Raw genomic sequence first — 10864 nt, 5'->3', positions numbered from 1 at the left:
ATGGAGCATTTAGAGTTTAAAGTGAAGAAAATTTGTAGCTTTGCAGAAAAGTAGAAGTCGGAGTTGATATTTTGATATCAAGACGATCGACACTCCATTGGTGTCGGTCGACATTCATGCTGTTTGACATGGCCGATTGAAGCTTCAAGAATTGTACTTTGTCTCAGAATTTTCATATTTGCAAAAAGATCCCTCGATGTGTTTATCCTATATTTATCTATTTTCCAGCTTCTGTTTAGGCTAAGCTTTATTTTGCTTAGAGAGGTTTTTGGAGATAAGATTGAGACTCCTTCAGAGATTGGAACAGAACAAATCAGGACGGGAGAACCCCCGAGAGAAGCCATCGAACAAGTCACGATCAACGACGAACATCCTGAGAGGCGCGTCGGAATAGGAAGCAAATTGAACCCGGACATACGCGCCAAATTGATCGATTCCCTAAAAGAAAATGTTTCAACCTTCGCATGGAAACGACCGATATGATCGGGATCGATCCCCGCATCATCTGCCACGAGCTAAACGTCGATCCGACCTAAAACCGGTCAAACAAAAAAAGAGAAAGCTGGGGCCAGAACGCACAGAGCCAGTGAACGCGTAAGTAGAGCTCCTTACAAATGCCGGCTCCATAATGGATGTCAAATACCTGGAATGGCTCGCCAACCCGCTGGTCGTTAAGAAAAAGAACGGATCTTGGAGAGTATGCGTGGACTTCACCGATCTAAACAAGGCATGCCCGAAGGATATCTTTCCATTACCGCACTTAGATCACATCGTATAAGCAATGGCGGGAAATGAACTACTTTCCTTCATGGAGGCCTTCGCCGGGTACAACCAGATACTGATGCACCCGGAGGACCGAGAGAAAACCTCGGTCATCACATAAAGGGGGACTTATTGCTACAATGTCATGCCATTTGGGCTCAAAAATGCAGGAGCAACCTATCAGCGGTTAGTGAACGAAATGTTCTCAGACCAACTGGTAAACACGATGGAAGTATACATCGACGACATGCTAGTAAAATCATTCAGAGCGAAGAGTCATGTCGAAGACCTGCGAAGGTGCTTCGCGATCCTTAACGAAGATGAGGTGAAGCTAAATCCGGCGAAATGCACTTTTGCAGTAACATCCGGGGAGTTCCTAGGATACATGGTAACCAAAAGAGGAATCAAATCCAACCCGAGAAAGATAGCAGCCATAATGGAGCTACCGTCACCCAAAAATATGAGAGAATTCCAGCGGCTGACCGGCCTCATTGCGGAGCTCAAAAAATTCATCTCCAGATCTACAGAAAAGTTTCTACCCTTCTACCAGCTGCTCCAAGCGAATAAGCGATTTGAGTGGGACGATGCTTGCGAAAGAGCTTTCGCCTAGCTCAAACGATACATGACGATGCCGCCAGTCCTAGCCAAGCCAGAAGAGGGGGAAACGTTATATCTATATGTGTCGGTCACCGGATCAGCGGTTAGGGGAGTACTAGTAAAGGAGGAACAAGGCGAGCAAAGGCCAATCTTCTACGTCAGCAAAGCACTGGACGACGCCGAATCACGATATCCGACACTGGAGAAATTGGCCCTAGCATTCGTAACCGCGGCAAGGAAACTCCGCCTGTACTTCCGGTCACACTCAATCTCGGTAATGACGACTCAACCCTTGCGGAACATCCTTCATAGCCCAAGCCAGTCCGGACGAATGGCTAAATGGGCGGTCGAGCTTAGCGAGTATGACATAGAATACAAAAACAGAACCTGCGCAAAATCTCAGGTACTGGCAAATTTCCTCATCGAACTAACGCCTGAGCTAGAAACTACCATTCCAACTCCGGAGGCCGCCTGGATACTCTACGTAGACGAATCCTCATCACGTCATGGAATCGGCATTCGCCTCGAATCGCTGAGCAAAGAAGTCTTGGAACAATCCTTTCGATTGGCATTCTCAGCTTCCAACAACGAAGCGGAATACAAAGCATTAATAGCGGGCCTCAGATTAGCCAAAGCAATAGGAGAAAAGAGGATAGACGCCTTCTGCGACTCACAACTCGTCGCAATGCAGTTTTCCGGAGACTACAAAGCAAAGAATGACCGGATGGATGCCTACCTCAAAGTCGTCCAGAGACTAGCGGAGGAATTCACAAACTTCACCTTGACCAAAATACCAAGAGGCGATAACACGTCGGCAGATGGTCTAGCCGCCTTGGCATCAAGCTCCGACCGGTGCAGAAACGTATAATACCGGTGCAAAGCATTGACCAACCCAGCATCGACATGACACCAAGCCTGAACCTGAATAACGAGCAAGTCGCAGTCTAGAATAAGAAGACGAGGAAGCCAATGAGGAATCGCCGGAAGAAGATGAGCCGCACATCGACTGGAGGACCGAAATCCTCCTCTACATAGAAGACGGAGAAACCCCAAAAGACAACTGGGCGGCAAGACGTTTAAAATCCCGCTGTGAAAACTATATGCATCTTGATGGAAACCTCTTCAGAAGAAATTCGACAGGAGCGTGGCTGAAATGCATCGACGGCACTGATGTCGACAATGTGATGAGAGAAACCCATGAGGAGCTGGAGGCAATCATTCAGCCGACAGGGCCTTAACCATGAAGATTAAAAAGCTCGGATTTTACTGGCCCACAATGGAAGTGGATTGCCAAAGACATGCAGCACGATGCGAGAAGTGCCAGCGACATGCACCAATAATACATGCCCCAACCGAGCACTTAAAAGCGACTGCACCTCCGTACCTGTCCATGAGATGGGCAATGGACATATTCGAGCCTCTACCTCGATCAAGACAATGGCGGCATTTACTCGTTATGACCCACTACTTCACCAAATGGGTGGAAGCCGAGGCATATCCTTCTATTAAAGACGAACAGGTCAGAAAGTTCGTCTGGAAGAACATCATATGCCGCCATGGTTTGCCTTACGAGATCGTGACCGACAACGGTTCACAATTCATTTCGAACGACTTTGAAGACTTCTGCGCAAGCTTGAAAATCAGACTGCGCAAATCGACCCCACGATTCCTGCAATGAAACGGATTATGGGCCGATGAACTACACGGCGTATTATGGTCCCACCAAACCACGCCCAGAAGAGCGACCGGAAGAACTCCGTTCTCACTATGTCATGGGGGTGGAAGCAATGGCATCAGCAGAAGCCGCGATAACTTCAGTAAGGCGCCTAATAATGCCAGAAGACGTGAGGGGAAACAACAAAAGGCTCTACAACCACAACGTCCTCGTTGAAGAAGAATGCGACCAATCACTGATCCGCATCCAAAACTACCAACATCAAGCCGCCAGGTACTATAACAAAAGAGTAAAGGAAAAACGTTTCGAAGAAGGATACCTGGTCCTCAGAAAGGCATTCGAGAACAAGGAAGAATGGAAAGCGGGAAAACTTGGAGCAAACTGGGAGGGTCCATATGTAATCTCCAAAATAGTCAGACCCGGCGTCTACCAACTCATGGAAATGAACGGCACGGCAGTTCCCCGCTCATGGAATGAAGTCAACCTCAAGAAGTACTATTACTTAGCCGACGCCAACAAAAAAAAATTCTACTAATGAACTACGAATGGCTTGATCACTACAGGGTACGTAGGCAGCTCGTTTTACGAGTCCAGCCATAACTCCAAAAAATCCTAAGAAGAGCTTTACGAACAAGCGGAAAATTTCACATCTTCACCCTGGCCAGGTGTTAGATAAAAACGCGTTCCCCATAGATGCAATGGCAAAATAAACCACACTCCCTAACTTCGACCTAAAAACTCGAACTAGGGGGATAAATGCCGGGCCCAGACCCGCATCGTCGGTGGTTTAATACTCAATAAATAAGTCGAGCCCATCTCGCACGAGTATTATCAATCCTGATTTAACGAGATAAACCGAGCCAAGTCTCGACCTCAAAAATACCTGAAAAGCCGAGCATATCTCGCAAAAAGATAAGAAGAAGCTCAATAGAAAAGGAGCAAAGAAATAAACCACTTAAAGAAAAGTCATTCAAACAGGACCACCAACGACCCTAGAACAAGCAAAGATCAAAGGAGCACCAATGCCTCAAAACAAAACAAGTCTAAAAACGACTCCCGAAGGTAGCCTCATACAAACATCATTTCAAAATTTTAAGTTTTAAGGAGAAGGAGGAAGCGGAGAAAGAACAAGATCATCATCGTCCAAAGCCGCAACATCAGTATTATCCAGAAGATCGGTATATTCTCTCAGAGCTGCTTGGTGAAGCCTCAACTTCTTTGAAGGAATCGGAATGCCTACTTCAATACAAGCCTCGAGGCAAGACACAATTCCTGTCATCTGATTCTCTTTGAAGACGAGATCCTTGACACGTTGCTGATCAACCAAGTACGCCTTCACCCTGTCCAAACGGTCTCGGTACTTCGCAACCGCCTCACGAACAGCCCGAGCAACTGCCTTTGCTGCATAATCTTCACTACTCCTTTCAAGGTAATCAATCCTCGCACCAAGAGTATTATGTTGATCCCCAATCTGAGATCGAAGGATAGCTTCACGGCTAGACGACGACAAAAGCTCCGCCCGAAGAGTCTCAACAGCGGAATTCAAACCGTCGACGGTGATCTCCAGCTCTTTAATACGATTATCACGCAGCTCCTTCTCAGCAAACATATCCTCCAGTTTAGCCCGCACCCTCTTTAGGTCTTTTTCATAAAGGTACACGAGCCGCACCGCGTGAGCTTTCGACTACATCAAAAAAGGGACTACATACCCTTTTCCTAAATACATACCATTCTTCCTAATCATGATCTTGTCCACCTCAAGACTTGTGGCGAATCCATTCTTTCTGAGCAAGGTTCTCGAGACCAGGTTCTTCGTCATGCCAGGCAAATGCTTCGCATTCGTCAGAGTGACTTCACATCAAGATGTCATCTTCAGAACCGCATTGCCGCGGCCTGCAATCTTGGAGACTGCAGTGTTTCCCATGAACAACTTCTCCTGAGTCTTGCTTTGCTGATAAGTGTTGAACATCGCCCTATCAGTGCAAATGTGGATGGTTGCCCCAATATCATACCACCATTCCTTGGGGTTGTTGCCTTCAGCCATGTTTACCTCAGTCACCATTGCAACGAGATCCTCCTCAGTGAGATTCGCTTGATGCTTCTCATCTCTGATCTTGCTGCGACACTCAACAGTCTTGTGTCACTACAAAAAAAGTCTACATTGATAGCACATTATTATAGCACGTTTTACTGAACTGCTATCGTAGATGATTTAAAAATTTCCGTATTATATAATAGCATTAGATAAACGCTATGATAGAGAAAAACCTAAAATAGCACTTAATTAATGCTATTTTAAGAATTACGTGAGCGGGAAAAATAAAATCATCATTTCACCAATACTTAGCGGAAATTTAGATTTAAGCGCCAAAAATATTATTTAAGCGGCTTAATAAAACTACGAAAGACTTATAATAGCATTTTTATAATGCTAAGAAAAGCTATTTGAACCCCTAAACCTTAAACATGGTTTTAAACCCTAAACACAACCCTTAAAACTATAATCTTTTTATATTATAACTTCAAATCTTAAAATTAAACTTAAAATTTAATCTTCTTGATCTAACTATAATTTCCTAACCACATATCCTTAATCTTTAATCAATCTCTATATCCTAAATCATAACTTCAAACATAAATTATACATTCTGTGTAAACATACAACTTTTTAAATGATGACCAAAATGATAATCTTGATATTAATCTAATATTTCAAAACTTAAATATTAATTCTTAAAATAAATATCAATTTATTATGTTAAAAAATAACTCTAAACTTAAATTCCAAAGTACAAAATATACATTTTGAAATAAGATATAAGTAAGAAAAATTATTTACAAAACAAATCATCAAAGATTGAAGGAAAAAAAAGACAATTTATAAAGAGTATTTTCTTGCTACGATTTAGCTACGAAATGTTTTGTAGGTCTTTATAAAATAGCCACGAAATGCCACGATTTTTTTTGTACATGCTTAAAACCCTAAACCCTAAAATTCTTTTAAACCCTAAATATAAACCTTAAAACTCTATTATTTTTCATAATTTAACTTAAATCTTAAAATTAAATTCATAATTTAATTTCAAATCATAATTTAAACCCCAAATACTATATTCCAACGCCTAAACTATAAACATAAACACTATACCCCAAATCATAAATCTAAACATAAAATCTTATATTTTAAAATTTAAAATATTAAACTTTACTTTTAGATCTTATCTTCAACCCAAATCCCCTTACTCAAAACTTTATATTCCATATACACTAAACTTTACTATACATACAATACTCTAAATATAAACTTCAAAACTAAAATTTGAAAAATTTAACTACAAATCTTAGACCTAATATTCAAATCTAATATTTTCATACTCTGATCCAAAATCTTAAATCATAGTCTTGATATTAATCAAATATTTTCAAACTTAAACATCAATTCTTAAAATAAATATAAACTTATTATGTTCAAAAAAGAAAACTCTAAACTTAAATTATAAACTCGAAAATACAAAATTTTATATAAGATATAACTAAGAAAATTTATTTAGAAAACAAATTATCAAATATTTAAGAACAAAACAAAAATAAAAATAGAAAAAGAAAGACAAAATTTCTGGCCAATCAGATTCAAATACATAGATCACACTCTTAACCATTGGATTAACTTAGATCTAAAGGTAGAGATTTATTCAATTTTATTTTTATTTTTTCTCTCTCTCTCTCTCTCTCCCTCCCTCCCTCTCTCACGACAGATCTCATATCATCTCCTTCTCTGCTTTTTTTTTTCCCGATTCTCTCTTCTCCACTCTAACCTCTCATTCTCATATCTCATATATCTCTTCTCTCTCATCTCTCTCAACGCCTCTCTCCCATCTCTCTCAATGCCTCTCTCATCTAACCACCACCGTGTCTCCTCCTCGTCTCACCACCACCGCGTCTCCTTCTCGTCTCACCACCACCGCGTCTCCTTCTCGTCTCACCACCACCGCGTCTCCTCCTCGTCTCACCACCACTGTTTTCCCCCTTGTCTCACCACCACCACGGTCGACGTCTCTCTCTCTCTCTCTTCGTATCTGTGTATCTCCTTCTCTCTGTGTTGCTCTATTACGAATCTGATTTTGTTTTGTTTTGTTTTTGGTAAAGATAGGTGGAGGAGCCAAGGTTCATGGCGGCTGGAGGAAGCAAGGTTCATGGCGGCTGGAGGAAACAAGGTTCATGGCGGCTTGAGTATACAAGTCTCGTGGCGGCTGGAGGAATCAAAGTTCAGGGCTGCTGGAAGAGGGACAAGGATATGGAGGAGGCGGCAGGAGTTTTTTTCTTTAGGTTTAGGTTTTTTAGGTCTGGTTAAGTGTCCTAAATTGTAGTGGTCTGATTTTATTTTTTAATTTCTGGTTTAGTTTTGTAAACCAGAATTAATCTGTAAACCAAATTTAATTTATTAATAAAATTTATTTTATTTTCAGTTACAAAATAATTTTTGATTTAATTTTATAATTATTTAACTTTTAACTAATTAATCCTAATTAAATATTCAAAATAATTTTTAATTGTTATATTTCTAGTTATAGCATTATATCATTGTCATTATATGTACATCATAACACGTATCAGAAGCTATGCTATAGTTAAGTTAATAATATCATATAAGTGTTGCTATCGTATCGGTATATTTCGTATCATTCAGAAAACGCTATCATAGGAGGAGTATTTATGATGGCTGCCGCATACATAGCATTTATGAATTCGCTATCAAACATCTAATATAGCATATTTCTCGCGCTAACAATGTACATATTTCTTGTAGTGTGTCCCACTTTGTGGTAGTAGTGACACTTCCCCTTGAATTTCTCCACATTCACATTGCTTTCAATGTCTTTGTTCTTGAAGTTTTTTTCTAGAAGTCTTCAGGGCTGCAACAGTTTTGGAAGGCTTGGGAGGAGAATGAGTGTGCGCCTTTCCTTTGCATTTCTGCTCAGCCATGTTGACACTATGCTCCTTAGCAGTAACTTTGTCAGCAGTCCGGTTTCTGGATTCCATCTGAAGCCTTATGATGAGCTCCTCAAGCTCCATCTTCTTCTTCTTGTGCTTCAACTAGTTCTTGAAATCCGCATAGCTTGGAGGAAGCTTTTCACTGAAGCTGAGAGTTGTGAATGTCTCGCATATGGACATTCTTTCAGCAGCGATTTCATGGCAAATGAGCTGAAACGCTTCCACCTGATCCATGATGGGTTTTGAATACACCATTTTGAAGTCATGGAACTTTGCAACCGCATACTTCTTGCAGCCATCGTCCTCACCTCTGTACTTCTTGGCCAGGGATCTCCACAGCTCATTTGTAGTGAGAATCTCACAATAGACTCGGTATAATGGGTCAATGAGGCGACCCAAAATGTATCCTTTATAGACAAAGTCAGAATGCACTCAAATGTCAACACTTGCGAGAGTGTGCACATCATCAATCCCGTAAGGTACAAGGGGCTTGTCCTCCTGGATGAATTTGTCCATCATTAATGTTGTTAAGAAGAACATCATCTTCTTCTGCCACGTTGATATACCTTGGATTTGACCCATTTTTATCCATGGTATATAAGTATTTTATTATATATATATCTATGTTTTCTACTCTTCTAGGTATGTTTTCAGGTTCAGGTGCATTCCGGAGTAAAGCTATGACTTTGGAGCATTTTGGAGCTTAAAGGACATTTCACCCGAGCTGACCACGTAGAGGTCGATGAGAGGAAGAACAATCGATCGATGCACATCAGTGTGACGATCGATATCAGGAGATGCCTCGACAAATGAAGATTAATATCGATCGATGTACACAAGTACCATCGATCGATGTCGAGACACCAGACGCGACATTTTGGATTCAGCAGACTCAAAAACCAAGGCCAAGCCAAATTACCAAAATGCCCTGACGATTTTTTAACCTAGTAGAATATATATTGCCTAAGTGTTTTGACGGCAAAGAGAACAGAGCTTTTCCTAGACCTAGTTTTGTTTCAAGTTTCATTTTGGGAGAGAAGATCACTTGTGATTGGAACTCCTTGTTTCCATTTCTTTTCATCTATACTATGAGTTTCTTTTCATTTATTGTTATGAATTACTTTGCTATGTCTGAGTAGTTCAATTATTAGATCCAGGGTTCAGATAGGTTTGTGGGATTAGCCCCAAACTATAGATCTGCCTTGTTGTGATATTCATGATAGATTTGTATTCATTTCTTGCTTTAGCCTTGCTAACTAGAACTTGATCATAGGATGGCATACTCAAGCACCCTTGTTATCCCATCCTGACATCTATCTATCATATTAGGACTGCTAGAGAGGGCTAACCGCCAATTTAGTATCTTAATAGAGCATATCATACTCGCGCATATGCATGGCTAGAACCCGTCGATCGATGTCCTCAACTGACAATCGATCGACGTTGGCAAAGGTGTATCGGTCGACGTCTTATTAGACCATCGATCGACACTCTCTCGTTGTCGGCATACTAACCGTTGGGACACGAGATCTAGTCTGTTAACCAGTGGTACATGCGACAGCTGATCACTGAGTTAAGCGATTGAGCTCTAACATATCATGCATGCAACAGTTAGGCATCTATAGGTATTATAATCTCCAACACCTGAATAGTGGCCTTGCATCTAATATCATTTCCAACCAAGTTACATTTATTATTTACTCGCTTGTTACTATTGCTATTTCATTTAGACATTTACAACCCTTAGAATTAATAAACACTAGATTTAATTGTTCCCTAACTCCTTGTGGATTCGATCCCTAAGTAATACATCTGAACCTCTTTTGATGAGAGTAACACTCCTTAGGGTAATTTGAGTGGTATCACACGTTTTGAAGCCTTTGCCATCAAACTTGTCTGGCATTCCTTGAGTGAACACGTTACGTACAGATAGAGGAGTTTGAACTGCCACCGGACCACTTGTGGTTCCTGAAACTGAACCCGTCTGATAAAGACCATCACCGAATAGGCTACGGCGCGCAGTTTCATCAGAAACACTATCCACTGGAAGGGTAGTTGTTGTTTCTGCAGCGGTCAACGCTGTGATGATTCTAGCGGTTGTCACGTTGTATCAGTTGATGCAGCGTTGAGTGGAGTCTGAGTGACATTGGTGGTGTCAATGGGGGTGTTGTTATCGTTCATCATTTTTCTGTTGAGAAAACATGAAAGCGGACCAGTACTCCATTCAACAAATAACATATTATTTTAAACAAAAGTAATAGTCTAAAATCGATTGTCATTTTTGGTGTTTTTAGAAGATCGCAAAAGCGTTTCAAAAAAACACCAAATCGTATCGATATAAGTCTGAACAATGTTTTGCAAATTTGCTTAAAAGCGTTCGAAGAACCGTTTTGTGTAGACTTTTAGATTGTTTCAAAAACTCGCTTAATAACTGTTCGTGGAAACGAATCATTTTTAATAACGTTTTAAGAATGTATCAAAAACGTTTCGCGATAATGCTACAAAGCAATCCGCAAATCGTTATGAAATAAATAAGATACGTTTTGCTGGAGTACTATAAAGCAAATCGCAAACACCGTTCTAGAACCGTTTACAAATCCTTGAATAAACCGTTTAATAAAACATTTTTTCAATCCGATAAACGCTTACGAACAGAAGCAATTCAGAGTTAAGATATTAAGGAAAGAAACGATTCTTCAACTCGAATAGCAACTGAGAAGAAAACCGTTTTCAGAAACGGACATGGAGTCGAGATACAATCTCTTTCCTTAACTCTTAATATTCGCTCCGTAGTGAGACAGAACTATACGAATATCGATTTCCAGGATAAAACCATGG

The 10864-nt window shown here is 40.6% G+C and overlaps 1 long non-coding RNA gene across 2 annotated transcripts; it reads left to right on the top strand.

Annotated features, from left to right (window-relative positions):
- Positions 1-5179: 5179 nt before the first annotated feature.
- Positions 5180-7499, top strand: LOC125575788. 2 transcript variants are annotated; one of them, XR_007314376.1, is made up of 2 exons: positions 5180-7080; positions 7185-7499. It is a non-coding gene; the product is annotated as an uncharacterized LOC125575788 (long non-coding RNA). The 2 variants fall into 2 exon arrangements; XR_007314377.1 differs by having other exon boundaries at positions 5180-7086.
- Positions 7500-10864: the final 3365 nt, after the last annotated feature.

This window comes from Brassica napus, chromosome A6 (assembly GCF_020379485.1).
Source record: "Brassica napus cultivar Da-Ae chromosome A6, Da-Ae, whole genome shotgun sequence".
NCBI classification, from domain to species: Eukaryota; Viridiplantae; Streptophyta; class Magnoliopsida; order Brassicales; family Brassicaceae; genus Brassica; species Brassica napus.
The sequence above is the reverse complement of the archived record's forward strand: the minus strand, read 5'-3'. Positions and strand labels throughout refer to the sequence as shown.